Raw genomic sequence first — 17,170 nt, forward strand, 5'->3', positions numbered from 1 at the left:
TCCCTCCCGCTCTGGGATGGGGGAGACAAACGGGAAAGTGAAGCTGGTGAGTTGAGATAAACACAGTTTATTAAGACAGGAATATAATAATAACAATAATAATAGTGATAATGATAATAGTATTAATAATAATAATGTGTACGAAACAAGTGATGCACAATGCAATTGCTCACCACCCGCTGACCGATGCCCAGCCTATCCCCGAGCAGCCGGCCCCCCACCCCAGCTAGCCACCCCTATACATTGTTTAGCATGACGTCAGATGGTATGGAATACCCCTTTGGCCAGTTTGGGTCAGCTGTCCTGGGTCTGTCCCCTCCCAGCTCCTGCTGCACCCCCAGCCTGCTCGCTGGCAGGACAGAGCGAGAAGCCGAAAAGTCCTTGGCTTGGTGTAAGCACTGCTCTGCAACAATTAAAACATGAGCATGTTATCAGCGCTTTTCTCATCCTAATCCAAAACATAGCACCCTACCAGCTACTAGGAGGAAAATAAACTCTGTCCTAACTGAAACCAGGACACTGGCTCATGTCAAGCTTCAACCAACACCCCCAGGTCCTTCTCATGAGGGCTGCTTTCAATCCATCCTCCACCCAGCCTGTATTTGTGCTTGGCATTGCCCCAGCCCAGATGCAGGACCTTGCACTTAGCCTTGTTGAACCTCATGAGTTGTGATGGCTAGGTTATGGATGGACCACATCTGTGACTTTGTGTATTCCTCCTCTTCTTTACACTGTCCTATTTTAAAGGAAGAGAAAGAAATTTCAGGAGATTCCACTGCATTCATAGGACTGGAGAGATTACAGTTTTTAACACTGCTTAAGCATTATACCTACTGACACTTCCACATCCCTGATTCTTAAAACAGAAAATGAAAGGTCATTTCTTAGGCCTACCTGCCACTCCCCTGTATGTATCCTCCTTCCATTGCAGTATGGAATTGATATTTAGTCATTAGTGGTCATTAGTGGTTCAGTTTTGCTATTAAAAATGGAGGAAAATGTGTTGTTATACAGATCAAGTGACTTTGACTGTGAATGCGCTGTTTTTTGTCTTGAAATGTAAGTACACTGAAGTTGCAGACCAAATGTATCTTATTGGAGATAGTGTTATCTCTTGAGTTTAAATAGCTAAATTGTTTACGAGCTCTGTTTTACTTCATGGCAAGAGGGAGGGGAAAAATACAGATTTAACTTGTTTTAAGGAAAGGAATTGTAAAGCTTACTGTGAGATTTGATTTTTAATTTTATTATGCACTGTTTGGTAATTGCATTTTGTACTCTTTTGTGTTCAAGAATACCTGAAATCAGAGACCAGTTGACATAGCGTTATTAGTTTAGCTTTGTGACTGGCTGCATGGCTGATCATGGATAGATTATCTAGCAAAGTTTTATTACTGTTTAGATACTTGAGGAGTGTCTAAAGAAGCTGTGTTGCCAGGCATGGTGCTGACATGCACTAATGCTCTGTGCAAGAGGAAAGCGATACACTCCAAAAACAGTTTTATAAACTGGAAATATACTTGTTTAATCAAGTTGAGTTTGAAAAAACTGCAAAAAAGATAAATGACTGTAGCATACTAGGATTTGAAAATATATATAGTGAAAGTCTTATTTGTAGCTGCAATGCCTGATTTACACTGAGTTTATTTCTCAACAAATTTTTAACTTACTCAGAACATTATGCTTCAGAATTTAAGGAGATGCTTAGTAATAGCCAACAATTTATTTAATTTGTGTTTATTTTGACATTTGACTTTTCCATATAGATCTGCCTGTGCCGTAATGACCACACGGACACCAGGGTTCTTTCAGGATCAGTAACTGTGTGAGAAACACTCCGTAGCCAGTAACTTAGGCTCAGGCGAGGATCTCAGTGAAGTAGTAATTTATTCACGATTGCAATGGCGGGCGTCCCACAAGCAGGAGCGCACCTACTGGTTCCAAAACACAGTTTATATACTTTTTGATGACAGGACCCTCCCCTGTTTCCCCACTGAGTGGGTAATCCAGGTTCACAATCTATCTGATGCTTCACAGACAATGCATGGCCTTCAGTTGCTGGCCTGTTAAATTTCAGATTTCTTTTGACTTTTTTTACTGTTTGAAGTGGTAATGTTTCTTCACTTATCTGACTTGACTTAACACCGTGATTTTCACCTGAGTGTTCTAAGGAGTCTGGTTGTCTGCATTTTACAAGGTCACCTGCTAAGCTTTCTTATCACTGCAAGCATATCTCAATACCCCATTCCTTACCTTTAAACAATGTAACTCTGCAAAAACAACATTTTTATTCCCACAATTCCCCCCTTTTATTTTTTTATAAATTGTTGATTTTTGCAAAACTTTTCTCTAAGTTGTAATTTGGTAGATTTCTTCTTCTTCTTCACCTTCTTTGCTTTCCATCTCCTCTAAGATCATCACCTTATCTGAGTAGGGTGGTGGCTTCATGGTCATTTGTTTCAGTAGTGCAGTTTCAGTTAACCACTGTAGTAGTCCTTTTACACAGGGGATAATGCAACAACCAACGGCTGTCAAAACTCCTGCTACTACGATCAAGGATGTAAATATGCCTTTTTCTGCCAATTCACTGGCAAGGGTGGTAAACCCTTGCAATGCTCTAGTTACTGTGCCATCCGGGGCAGTATTGTTGGGTATAAAAGTGCAACAATGGTTGCTCAGTATCACACACACACACCTCCTTTCTCCACAAGCATCATATCTAATGCTATTCTGTTTTCCCAAGACATTTTGCTGGTGGCATCTAGTTGTTCAGCGATTCCTCTTATCGCATCCCTTGTATAATTTATGAATCTCTGCTGATTATAATAAATATAATTAATCCAATCCACATTCTTATTGTTACCCACCAGAACAGTGACTCAAACCCTGCAGCAATTTGATTTCTGGCTTCCTGTTCATCGGGAACTCCTCTAGGCACCCCAATAGAATCTATGTACGCTCTATCATCAAATGATACTCCTAAGCTTCTTTTGCTTCTTCTGGGTATTTGTGATGTTTCTCTTTCAAATGCCAGGGTGAAGGGTATAGCTAATTGAACAAGTGCACAAGCGCCTCCCCAGTTAGATGGTAGGGTGGACCGTAAGATCTTCCCTCCACAGTACCACCAGAGATCTGCCCTGGGGATCTCAAGTCTTGAGCAGTTTCCCATCAAGTCCTCGGTAGCATTCAAGGTCCTCGTGCGCAAGGCAAATTCTCCCAGATGCCGGGTAGCACTCACACCCTGCCGTGAGAGGCAAGCTGTATGGTTACCTATAGCTGTAGAGAATGCAGGGGGAGCCCTGATACTGCTATCACGCAAGGAAGGGAAGAGCAAAGAGAGAGACTTACAGGCCTCATTTCCCCAGGCAGTCTTGTCTTGGTACAATGAAATCATACATCGCATCCCCTGGGAATCCTTGGTCCACCCCAATGGGAAGGGCACTATCTGGGCAATCGGTCATCCCGAGGCACAAGCATAGCAATCGCTATGGTTGAGACTCTGGACAGTATATTTGACCCATTCTATCCAGGCATTCACATCCCCATACCCTGTTTCAATCTCAAATGTTTGAACTGCCGCATTTCAAAGAGGGCCTCCTGTTTTCTCTCCTGTTTTCTCCTCGAGTTTCTCCCTTTCTCTGATGGCAGTAGAGGATCGTTTCCATACAGCTATTCTCAATCTGGCTGTTGGGTCTCTCCCAGTTATTTCTTCTCTCTGCTCAATTGTCCTTGGGCATTTAAATCTCCACAAGCTAACACCTCACAAGCATCAACCATGACAGATTGTGGTACATAACCCTCTGTCACATTCACCCATATTTTTACGGGGTATCCCATCTTACTATTATCTGGTCATGCCTTTTCCAAGTTGCCAATTGACCAAGGCTTTCTCTGAGGCTTACAATCACTAGAAACAAAATTAATAATTGATTTTTCCCTGTCATTATTTTTAAACCTTAGGTTTCCAAATAATTATCAATACAAAGAATAAGATGTACACTACTACTATAACAAACCCCCCTTTGGGAGCACTTTGATTCCCTATAGGTCTGTCTTTTCTCTCAATCACAAGTCACACTCATTAGCTACCTGTAAAAATAAAAGGTTAGTTTACAATTGTAAGCTTTTATCCAGCTCAGAGTCCACTATGAGATTTTTCTCTTCGATTTCAGCTTCCAGCAAGTCTTCTGTAGGAACAGCTTCCCAGGTACTAGGGTCGACGGATGCCTTCACTCGAGTAGAGTGAGTCCAACCTTTTTCTGCAGTTCCTATGGCTATTTCAGTGGTTAGTAATACTTGGAAGTGTCCTTCCCATTCAGGCCGGAGTTGATCTTTTCCAGGACTGAATCAGGACCCAATTTCCCACAGGTCCTGAGAGGTGACAAAGAAGAAGAGGACCACCCCAGAATACAGTTCTTAAGAAAACTCTCTTGTTTCGAATTGTGGTATCTCATCCCTTCTGCCCAGATAGGGTAATCCGAACAGCATCTCATATGGTGAAATTCCTATATCGTTTCTTGGTGCTGTTTGAACCTGGAGGAGTGCTAAAGGTAAGCATTTTACCCAAGGAAGTTGGGTTTCTAACACTAATTTAGTTAATTGCTTCTTTAATGTCTGGTTCATTCGCTTTACCTTCCCAGAAGAGGAGGCGTGCCAGGGGGTGTAAAAATTCCACTCAGTCTCTAAGGCCTGCATTAACCCTTGCAGTACTTGTGAAGTGAAATGACTTCCTTGATCTGAATCAATGTTTTCAGCTATCCCATATCTAGGGACTATTTGCTCCAGTGATACCTTAGCCACCGTGTTTCCAGTGGCAGATACAGAGGGGAAAGCTTACACCCATCCAGTCAGATGGTCAATTAGGACAAACAAGTACTTAAGTCTCCCTGCTTTAGGTAACTCAGTAAAGTCTACCTGTATACTTTGGAAAGGTCGAATCCCTGGCTCCCGTCCCCCTCTAGGTGGGTTACGAATGACCTTTTTATTTGCCTTTTGACATATGGTACATCCTCTGCATATTTGCTTCACTAAAGTGTATATTCCTACACAGACATACTTTCTTAGCACAACATCACACATTGCTTGCACCTCCCAATGACTCTCTTGATGTAAAACGATTAATATTTGCCTCATTGGTGCTTTATTCAGCATTTCTCTCCCATCATTTTTATTCCCACAACTGCTACTACTTTACTGATGACATAACTTCAGCTCTCTCTTACTGAGGGCACAACTTCATCTCTCAGAGTGAGGGCACAACTTCATTCTGTCCCTTAATCAGGACAGGCTCCCTTCCTATACCATTCGCCCCACAGCAGTACCTTTCCACTAACTATTCATTGGTCAACAACTTTGCCCGGCAACCAGCAAACACCCAGAAACTTCCATGCCTTAATGGCGGGAGAACAAGCAGTCAGCAAGGTGTCTCCTGAATCACCCTTCTTTGTTTCCTCTAAACTCTTTACTTTCCTGATGGCCTCACCCTTAAGAGTCCGATGTTATCACCAACCATGGGGCTTGTCGACCCCCATGGCCACACTCCCACATCTGCCTAAAGTTTAAAAAGTTATTTATAAGGAAAATGAGACATATCTGTGTGTTGGTTTAAGACAAAAACACTGTTGCGGTGTGTATTATAATAGAACTATTCTAAGAAGAGTCAAGCTTGTTATAAATGAGGATACAACTCAATCTGAATTTAGTAATATTTATAAAAGGCAAGTAAACAGCGCTGGGTGCGCGGGGAGTCTACGCTCTACCAACATGCACACAACCGTCGAACTTCCTAAATATATAGAACATTGCTTTTACATATTCATAAGAAACCCGAGTACGCCTATACATACATACAATCAGAAAAGGTATCAATTGAAACATAAACATGGCAAAGTTTTCCGAATTCTGGCAAGTGTTTAACAAACAATCCGTTAAGTCTATTACTATTAATGTCCACGACTGGGGGAGCATAGTTGGAGATGGTAATCCCGGTTGAAGTGCTCCCATATCTTCCATGACTTCATTAATTTTTCTCAGATCATATAACAGTCTCCATTTTCCATTCCTTTTCTTGATTACAAACACCGGAGAATTCCAGGGCTAGTCGTGGGAACAATATGTCTCGCTTTAAGTTATTAAGCAACTCGGCCTTCGGGCCTTATGTATCCTATTCCTCCCGGATTGAAGGGAAACAGATCCGGCTCCTTTTCAGGGCCCATGGGGCCTGGATCAAAAGGAACGTTTGGGTCACCAGGGGGCATAACAGCAAAGGCCTGCGATGGCAGTAGCGGCGGGGGGGCCGACGGTGTAGCAGAAGGATCGGTGGATGAGCCTGCAGCTCCCTCACTATCTGGCAAACCACACGTTGCTGACTGTGGTCCCACATGGCTCTTTAAGGCCTCAGAGATTGCTCGCCAGGTGCCAAGCAATCCCCCCGCAACCCTGTCGTCTCTAGTAGCAGTCCCACACCTTGACCTCAATTTGGTCCCATGTTTCAGGATCATAAACTGTCTGATTTTTAATAAAGGGAATAAGCTGTAAGGTTACCAGGACTGACTTGCGGAAAACGGACTCCACAATCAGTAAGATTTTAAAGTAGGTATGTTTATTCAGCGCTGGGCAGCACGGGGGGGTAGTCCTGCCAAAGTCGTGCGCACCTGACGCGGCAACTTGCCATGGTTATATGCAGCAAAGAGTTACATATGCATGAAGTTTCACAATACACCTATACATATTCATAACCTGTCCCCGCTTCATATTAAAATTAGTTCCAAGGAGTCATTTCCATAAACTCCTCCCATCTGCACTTGCGCAGTGTATTCTGGTGGTGGTCTTCGGGGGTCGTGGGGATGAAGATTGATGACTCTTCCTCATCACCGCTAGTTGACCTCTTGTCTCTGCGCAGACTCAGTTGCTTCTTGGATCTTGTCCATCCACAGGACCAGTTTCTACCAGTTTCTTAAGATAGGCTCACACTCTTATTAAGAGACTGACCTTGGTAAAGGGGCCCAAGGCTTCTTGCTTTAATTAATTTGCACAAGCACCATAGTTAGTAAAGACACTAAGTAGGATCCTAGTTTCATGCCATCAGCACTCTATCTCTACTTGATAAGATTCCCCTAACTCCCTCTCTCATCCCCCCCTTTTCTAAAAAGTTAGTAAATTATTATATTCTCCTAACTCCCTCTCTCAGGACAGTCTTTGTTTCTAAGGACGTATGATTCCCCATAATGCGCAACTGCTTACCTTCGGCCAGCGAGGGGCAGTTGTGTGCGCGGGTCTGCTTCTCTCAGCTTGAGCTTCCTTCCAGCTCCGGTACGCCCATTTACAGCGACTTTCTATACGAGCTTCTTTGAGCGGTTTGCTGAGTTTGGCCGAACCTATCTTCATTAGGCGATCAATGTCCCTCTTCCTGTCCTGGTCCCTGTTCTGTTAGCCTGTCCCTGTTCCTGTTGTTCATGTCCCTGTTTGTTTTCTTCAGGTCCCTGTTCGTTTACTTCAGGTTCCTGTTCGTTTTCTTCAGGTCCCTGTTCGGGTGCCATTTGTGGCGTAACGACCACACGGACACCAGGGTTCTTTTATGATCAGTAACTGCTACTATGACAGAACTTCATCATACCGTGTTGCATCCCATACTGAGGACAGGCTCCCTTCTTATACTATTCGCCCCACAGCCCCTTTTCCACTAACTCTTCATTGGTCAAACAACTTTGCCTGGCAACCAGCAAACCCCCAGCAACTTCCATGCCTTAACGGCGGGAGAACAAGCAACCCAAGACGGCCTGGCGTCGCCTGAATCACCCTTCTTTGTTCCCTCTAAACTCTTTACATTCCTGATGGCCTCATCCTTAAGAGTCCGATGTTATCACCAACCATGGGGCTTGTCGACCCCCATGGCCACACTCCCACATCTCCCCCTTCTTTTTTAACATCAACCATCTTCTTGACACGAATTGTTGCTCCATATATCACAGAAGGGAAACAGGATGAAATGTTGTATACTGATATGTTGTTTCAGCATCTTAGAGGGAAAAGGTATGGAATTAAGTCGGCCCCTGACTGAGCCTTCGGTGTTGGCATTAGAAAAGTACAGGCTGGAGAAAGATAAAGGAAGTGTTAAAAGGGTTGTTGAAGGTGTTAAAGGTGTGGCATGTAGTATTTGACAGAGCTGTTCGAAGTTGAATGAGCAGGGAAAGAGGATGTAGGAATGTTAGTAGTTCTGCCTTAACCCGAGGCTGAGATCTCAAAATCAGGGGTGTGACCCATCTGGGGGGATCATGATGGGTCCAAGAGAGTTGTCATGGAAACAGGAAAAGGCGTTTTTATTTGCAATGCTTGAAATGTAAATTGAGAAAAATGATTGGAATTCATCAATTTTTATACTTACCCAATTTGCCAAGGTCCTTCTTAGGAAGGGACTCGCTGGAAAAATTGGATGCAAAAATTTCTTTTGAACAAGGACAGTCAAGTTTAGTTCATGGTACTAGATTGAAAGGATGCCTTTTTCTGCCTGCCCGTGGCAACTGAAAGCCAGAAACTCTTTGCCTTTGAATGGGAAACTCCTAATAGAGGATGAAAAACTCAGCTTACTTGGACTGCGTTACCACAGGGGTTCAAGAACAGCCCCACCATATTCAGGAAACAACTAGCCTGTGATCTTGAAGCTTGAAAGACCCCTTTGGGAAAAGGGGACACGGTTGCAATACACAAATGATAGCTACTGAAGAAGAAAAGGAATGGGTATAATGGACTTACTAAAGTTTTTCAGCACTAATTCTGTGAACCCAGCCTCTTTCCTTAGTCATGTTTGCATCAAGACCACGGACCATGGAGTATTCTCCAGCTGACCAGACTTAAAGGATACATCCCTAGAAGATGCGGAGGATTGGTATATAGATGCCAGCAGCTTTGTCCACCAGGGAGTTCTCCTCACAGGATATGCAGTAAAAAACTTCAGCCCCAAAGGTGGAAATCATCGCCTTGATAAGAGCTTTTGAGCTGGCAAACATTTGGACAGATTTGAAATATGCCTTTGGTGTGGTGCATGCACACAGGGCAATTTGGAAGGAGAGAGGACTTTTATCTTCCTCAATTAAACATGCAGAAGAGGCTGATAGCAGTTATTAGGGAAGAAGGAAAAAGGAGGCCTAGACAGGAACAGCCCTGGCTAGGCAAGGATCAATGTGCCCTATGTAACAAATTTGGGCGTTGGAAAAACAAATGCCCGGAATAGAAAAGAAATGGAAAAGGGAACCAGGGAAGGGAGGTGGTGTTTGCACATGCAAAAGACGACTGGGGAAGACCGGGGAAATCTACCCCAGCAGGTCCACTTGTTATAAATTACTCTTTTAGCCAGAAAGAATTAGCACTTAAAGCTGCAGACTTAGGGAGCATCTCCCGTCCATCGGGCAATACCCATTTACCCCCATCGGTCTCTTTTATACCCATTTGAGCCATTTTATCCTTTTCTGGCTGCATAAAGCAGAGCAATGTATATATGGGCCCGTGCAAGTAGCAATGCGGATTTTTCCCTTCCTCCTTTTCCCAGAACGAGCAACTACATTGTAGGGCATCAAAACCAAAATCCTTCCAGAAATCATAACATGGAAATTCCTTTAAGTCTTTCCCACAGTATTAAGTATTAAATTAAGCATTATTATATGTTATTTATACATTATTATATTATTAATTATATTAATTATTATATATTAAGTATTAAGTATAAGTATTAAGTATTTCCCACAGTCTGGGCAATCTTCCCTCGTTCTTATAATTCTTATACTCATTAATGCTGCCCTTTTTGCCTCCTGATCCGCTAGATTATTACCCCTAACCTGAGGGGTGAGGGCTTTTTGATGCCCTTTTATATGTACTACGGCAATTTCTTTGGGCTCTCTGATAGCTTGTAAAACCTGGGTAATCAATTCCTGTTGTATTAAACCCTTTCCTTGTGAATTGATGAGCCCCCTTTCTTCCCATATTTTACCAAATGTATGTACTACCCCATAAGCATATTTTGAATCTGTATATATTGTACCGCTTTTATTTTTCAACAATTTTAGGGCCCGCAATATGGCATATAGCTCGCAAGCTTGGTCAGACCAGCTAGGGCTCAAAGGTCCAGATTCCACTATCTCAAATGTTTTCCCGTTTACTAACGCGTATCCTGATTTTTGCTTTCCCTCGACTACTCTCGAGGAACCATCCACATATATCTGTTCACCGATGGGTAATTCCACCTCCTCTAGATCAGGTCTCAATTTCGTTTGCTCTTCTATATTTCGGAGGCAATCATGTCCTAAGGACTCATTTGGGTCCCCATAAAGAAATTGAGCAGGGTTCTGTAGGGAGGTTGTTTCTAATGTTAATTTTGGAGAGGAAATCAAAATTCCTTCTTATTTTAATAATCTGGCGTCAGTGATCCATTTCTCTGCCTTCTGTTGCAGTACCCCGCGTATATTGTGTAGAGATATTACTTTGATTTCCCCCCCCAAAAGTGATCTTCTGTGCTTCTTCCACTAACAAGGCAGCAGCTACCACTACCTGCAAACAGTTTGGCCAACCCCGGCTAACCGGATCCAATAATTTAAACAAATAGGCCACAGGTTTTTTACTCCCTGCCCATTCTTGGGCCAGCACTCCGTATGCCGTACCTTCTGCGCTGTTCACAAAAAAAAAACAAAACGGCCTCCTTAAATCTGGTAAGCTTAACACTGGGGGGCGTACTAGTTCCTTCTTTAACTTGTTCAGTCGTTCCTCATCTTCCCGAGTCCATTTCAGCAACCTGTCTCTAGTCAGTTTTTCATAGAGAAATTTTACCTTTCCACTATAATCCTCTATTCATTGTCTACAGTAGCCTATTAATCCTAGTAATTGCCGTACCTGCCTTTTAGTTCGCGGGGACGCTAAAGCCAATATTCCACTGATTCTGTCTGGGTCTAACTTTTAGTCCCCTTACTTAACTGGTGACCCAGGTACTTTACCTCTTGCTCCACAAATTGTAATTTTGGCTCCACAACTTGTAATTTTGCCCCTCCTTTTTCTTTTAAAGGGTACAGATTAACTCGATTCTCTGAGCCAATCCAAAGGCTCGCATATTCGCTCTCCTCTAAACAAAAAGGTTCCTTTGCATTTACATAAACGTTTAAGGCTTGGCAAACTCCAGGATCACCAACCCCAACCAAACGGATCACCGGCCTATACTTACCCACCCCGTGGGTCTTCGTTCGGCCTTCATGCACAAAGATTACCTAGGGGTTTTGCCAGCTTTATTTGCTTGCTGCCCGAAATTTAGGGTTCGTCGGTAAAGGGTTTGAACGGGAATAGTCCCGGCGAAGGCTGCCGAAATCGGCGGGGCGCCCCCTTCGATAGGTTTCCCAATCAAATTGCCTTTATCTGAGTCACAGCACCAAATTTGTTATAAATTACTCTTTTAGCCAGAAAGAATTAGTTTATTGAGTAAGCGATCAGCAAGCAAAACAGCGCTGGGCGGCCGGGGGAGTCCATGCTCCTCCAAACGGGACGCGCCCTCCCCCTTTCGCAGTCCCCTTTTATCATCAGGTTCTTCCGGGGTTACATGGCCCCTTTCTAGTACTGCAGCTGCGTCGATTGTTGCTAGGGGGTCGTCTCTGTCCCTCTGGTGGTCGCGTGGATGAAGGCAGTAGTCTTCCTCTGCTTAGTTTGCAGCGTTTCTCCTCCTTATTTGGTCATGTTAGTTTTTCTTAAGATAGGGCAGTGGGTTATCGGGTTGGCAATTGTACTGTTTACACAAAGTTCTCTCAACCGTATATCTGAGACATCAACAGGCAGGATGTCTTAAGGTTTTTACCACCGCTTGAGCAACTCCTTTTGTTCCCTTCTTAATATAACCATGAAAAATAATGAACAAACATTTCTTATACATCACACACTGGTTATAAAAATGAAGGAGGGAAAGGAGGTGGAACTCATGGTAGATACAGGGGCAACTTATTCATTTTAAATAAAGCACTAGTACCTGTAGGAAATGATTATGTCATAGTAAAAGGAGCAACTGGCCAATCAGAAATGGCATACTTTCATAAACCTTTAAAGTACAAACTTGGGAAACAGTGGGGCATTCATAAATTTTTATATATGCCCAGCTCTCCGGAATCACTCCTGGGAAGGGACCTACTGGAAAAATTACAAATGACCATATCATTTTAAAACAGGGAGATTGTTCTGGAGGTAGATGACCAGAGATATGTGGAGGTACTAAGCCTAATGATATCAACAAAACCCAAAACAAAGGAAGAGGTTAATGAAGATATCTTGAGTCAGGTATTCCTGGGTATATGGGCCACTGAAGTACCAGGGAAGGCAAAAATGCTCCTCCAATACAAATCAAACTTAAGGAGGGGAGACAGCCACTCAGAATCAAACAATACCCCCTGAGAAGAGAGGATAGGGAGGGAATTAGCTCTATAATTGAAAATTTTCTGCAATTAGGATTATTAAAAGAGCGTCAGTCTGACTTCAACACTCCTATTTTGCCTGTTCAAAAACCTGATGGATCATACTGGGTTGTACAGGATTTACCAGCTGTTAACAAGGTAACTGAGGACCTTTACCCTGTGGTGGCGAACCCATATACTTTACTAACATGCTTAACACCAGAGCTAACTTGGTTTATCGTTTTAGATCTGAAGGATGCCTTCTTTTGCCTCCCTCTCCATGAAGCCAGCCAGAAAATCTTTGCATTTGAGTGGGAAAGCCCTAAGAGTGGGCGCAAAACACAGCTCACATGGACAAGGTTGCCTCAGGGCTTTAAGAACTCACCCACCTTGTTCGGAGAACAACTTGCAAAGGACTTGGAGACCTGAGAAGCTCCACCAGGAGAAGGAAGGCTGTTGCAGTAGGTAGATGACCTCCTAATAGCCACCCAGACAGAAGAAGCATGTGTGGCCTGGACGGTGAGCCTCCTAAACTTTCTGGGACTCCAGGGGTACAGGGTATCGAAGAAGGCTCAGGTGGTAAAGCAGAAGGTGATCTACCTGGGTTATGAGGTTAGTGCCGGACAGCGGACCTTGGGGCAAGATCGTAAAGAAGCGATATGTCAAACCCCGAAACCTGAGACAATAAAAGAACTGCGAACCTTTTTGGGAATGGCGGGGCGGTGCAGATTGTGGATCTATAATTATGGATTGCTTGTAAAACCGCTGTATGTGCTCATTGCAAATGGGAACAGGAACCTCCAATGGACAAAGGAGGCCACGCGAGCCTTTGACCAACTAAAGAAGGCTCTCATGTCAGCTCCAGCTCTGGGACTTCCAGATGTGAATAAGCCATTCTTCCTCTTCTCCCATGAGAAACAGGGGATTGCCCTGGGAATACTAGCACAGGACCTGGGCCCATATCAAAGGGCAGTTGCTTATTTTTCTAAGCAGCTGGATGCCTGGATGCCTCAGAGCCGTTGCAGCAGTGGTGCTAAATATCCAGGAAGCATGCAAGTTCACCTTGGGCCAGAAAATAACTGTGCTAATGTCTCCCACTGTGTCCGCAGTGCTGGAAGTGAAAGGTGGTCACTGGCTTTCCCCACAAAGGTTCCTGAAATACCAAGCTATCACAGTAGATGACGTAGAAATAGTGGTAATTAACATTGTCAACCCAGCTTCTTTCCTCAGCGGAAACCAAAGGGGAGCCAGTACACCACGACTGCATGGAGACCATCGACCTACTCCAGCCGCATGTGGAAATCTGGTTCACGGATGGGAGCAGCTACGTCATCAGCGGAAAACGACATGCTGGGTATGCAGTTACCACTTGCAAAGAGGTAATAGAATCTGGACCTTTGCCAACAGATACCTCTGCACAAAAGGCCGAGATAATTGCTCCGACCCGTGCCTTAGAAATAGCAAAAGAAAAGAAAATAAACATCTATATGGACTCAAGATATGCATTTGGGGTTGTACATGCACATGGAGCCATCTGGAAAGAAAGAGGACTGTTGAACTCGCAAGGGAAAAACGTCAAACATGAAATAATGCGATTATTGGAGGCAGTTCAGCTGCCTGAAAAGGTAGCAGTCATGCACATTAAGGCACACCAGAAGGTGAGCTCAGAATTGGAGGAAGGAAATGGTCTGGTGGACAGAGAGGCAAAAGAAGCAGCAAAAGGTGAGGTAGCAACGGAGGAAGCCCTGATTCCAGACAGGCAGATTCCCCTTGAAGGTAAGCCAGTATATAACAGAAAGGAGAGAAAATTAATTGAAAGTCAAAAGGGAGAGTATAACCAAGAGGGATGGGCTATTACCGAAGAAAGGAAAGGGAAATTAGTCATCCCCTCTAATTTGCTATGGTCACTAGTAAGGGAAGAACACTGGAAAAGTCATTGGGGAATAAATTCCCTATATAACTATCTGATTGGGAAAATCACGGCTAGGACTTTGTATGCTACTGTCACACAAGTAACCCGACAACGTGACCTCTGCCTCCAGACCAACCCCAAAAATACCCCCAAACTGAAATTGGGCCAAATTGGGAAAGGCCATGGGCCTGGACAACACTGGCAGATTGACTTTTCTGAGCTTCCAAGAAAAGGGGGGTATCGATATTTGTCGGTATTAACGAATACCTTTTCAGGTTGGCCAGAGGCGGTACCCACTAGAACTGCCAAAGCCCGAGAAGTAACCAAGGTATTGCAACAAGAAATAATACCACGCTTCGGAGTTCCAGCCACCATGTCCTCAGACCGGGGACCACACTTTATTTCAAAAATAGTGCAGCAAATTAGTTGGCATTTGGGCATAGATTGGGAACGCCACACTCCATACCACCCTCAGTCGAGTGGCCAAGTGGAGAAAATGAACCATTTGACCAAACAACACATTGTAAGGTTAGGGCAAGAAGCTACCTTGCCCTGGCCCCAAGCTCTCCTGCTAGCATTGCCGCGGATTTGGACTAAGCCCCGAACTAAAGAAAAATTAAGTCCTTTTGAAACACTTTATGGGAAACCATACAGGGTCCAGAAGGGAATGTCTACCCAGGCTGGGGAAGAGACGCTGACTACCTTTATGGTGGCTTTGAGTAAGCAACTTAGAGAAATAGAAAATCATGTGGCTGGAACTCAGAGTAGAGAGCTGGATGGACCGGTGCATGACATACAGCCTGGAGATCATGTATATGTCAAGTCTCTTGCAGAGAAAACGTTGAAACCACAGTGGGAAGGACCATACCAGGTGCTCCTTACTACCTTCACTGCAATTAAGATCATTAGGGAAGGAAGTGAAGGCATTTTCCCGGTTGAAGTCCGAAAGGCTGTTTGGGGCAATGCCAATGATTTTGAGAGGAAGTTCCAGTCTTGGTGGACTCTGGTAAATTTTACCTATGATCCCACTGTTAACATGGCTACTGCCTTTGTGCTTACTATATGTAATGCCACAGTTTGTTATCCACCCCATCACTGCACTAGGATTAAACCATGAGATGTGTGTCTTGACACTGAGCAAGGTGTTTGCCACTTTGAAATTCATCCAAATACTAGTCAAAAGACTGTGCTTATATATTGGTCAAGGCTGTGTGTGTTTAAGAACTGCTTATGCTTTTGTAGAAGTAGATAAGGAAAATATAACTCTCCCTAGCAAAAATCATTCTAACCTTTGTATTTGTAACTTTGTTAGAACTGTCGGGTGTGATTTTTATATTTGGCACCAGTGGTATCCCACCAGTTGATCAAGTATAACAATACAATGAATACAATGTAAACAAGATGCTAGTCATCACTGGTGGTTCGGATGGTCACCAACGGCAAATGGCATTCTCAATACATTGTGTCTCCCGATCATAGTCATACTGATCTTAGTTGGTATAAGTCTTGTATTGTCTGTAATTATACTAATCTGGAACTGGAGAATGTTATACCGGATAGCCACACTGACTTCTTTGTCGCATGTCCACGGTATGGCATTAAGTGACCAGTACCAAGTTGGGAATATTTGCCACAAGTAAAAGAATTTACTAATCTTCTAGAAAAGGGGGGACTGAAGCCAGGGATAGAAGAATGGGGGCTTGCTTAATCGTATTAATGATTTCTAAATAAAACAATCGTAATTATTAAAGCCAGGAATGAAAGAATGGGGGCTTGCTTAATCGCTTTAAAATAGATATTGCTGAGTGTTTTTGCTTACTACTGTGCAAATTAACCGAAACAAGGAGTCTCGGGGCCCCTCACAGAAGATGTTTCCTGACAAAAATGGGGAACCTGTCTCAAAAACCAGCTGAGACCGACCTTGAGGTTTGGACAAGAGCCAAGGAGCAGCTGAGTCTGTACAAAGGCAGGGGGTCAACCAGTGGTGATGAAGAGGAGTTATCGGACTTCATCCCCACGACCCCCCGACGACCACCACCAGAAGGCACTGCGCAGGTGCAGATGGGAGGAGTTTATGGAAATGACTTCTTGGAGCTAATTTTAATACAAAGTGGGGATAGGTTATGCATATGTATAGGCATATTGGGAAACTTCATGCATATGTAACTCTTTACTGCATATAACCAAAGCAAGTTGCTGTGTTAAGGTGTGCATGCCTTTGGGAGCTATCCCGCATGTGCCCAGTGCCGAAATAAACCACATACCTACTTTATAACTTACTTGCTTTGAGTTATAGAGTTCTTCCACGAATCAGCCAAGTGTGAGCAACCGCCAAAGGGAAAAAGTCCAAAATTACCCCTTGTTCCTCCTTGGGATGCATCCTTAAAAATTGGTCTAAATTTGGTAGTGATCCCATGATGAAGGGTAAAATGAGTCAATATTGTAATCAGTGGTAGCCTTAGTATAAACTGGATGATGTGGAACAATGGCCAGAGAATGTGTCCTTGAATTAGAATACCAAATTGCAGTTGATGTTATTTTGCTGGCAGGAAGGATAATGCAAAGAGTTGCTGTATGTTAGTGCTTTTATGTTATTGTATTGGGACCCAAAAAGTCAGACTGAGTGTGGATTTGTGGCAGGACTGTAATATGCCATGTGCCAAACCAAAAGGGGGGAAAAGGGAACGATAAATCCCCAACAATTTATCCAGGTTTAGAACAGGAAGAGGCTCATTTAGTGGTACCCTTGGCACCACTGCCGTATAGTTCCTCGATGGGAAGGGGCTCAGATGTTTCTCTTACATCCAGAACTTAAGCAGGGACGTCAGAAGCCCTATCCAGGCTCCAA

General features: G+C 43.7%; 1 long non-coding RNA gene across 1 annotated transcript; it reads right to left on the bottom strand.

Annotated features, from left to right (window-relative positions):
- Positions 1-6,579: 6,579 nt before the first annotated feature.
- LOC310888711 lies at positions 6,580-11,788 on the bottom strand. The gene is made up of 2 exons (XR_014576080.1): positions 11,204-11,788; positions 6,580-8,994 (listed from the first exon to the last, which is right to left on the bottom strand). It is a non-coding gene; the product is annotated as an uncharacterized lncRNA (long non-coding RNA).
- Between the last annotated feature and the right edge of the window lie 5,382 nt (positions 11,789-17,170).

Source organism: Anser anser, assembly GCF_964211835.1.
Source record: "Anser anser genome assembly, chromosome: W".
In the NCBI taxonomy this organism is placed as follows: Eukaryota; Metazoa; Chordata; class Aves; order Anseriformes; family Anatidae; genus Anser; species Anser anser.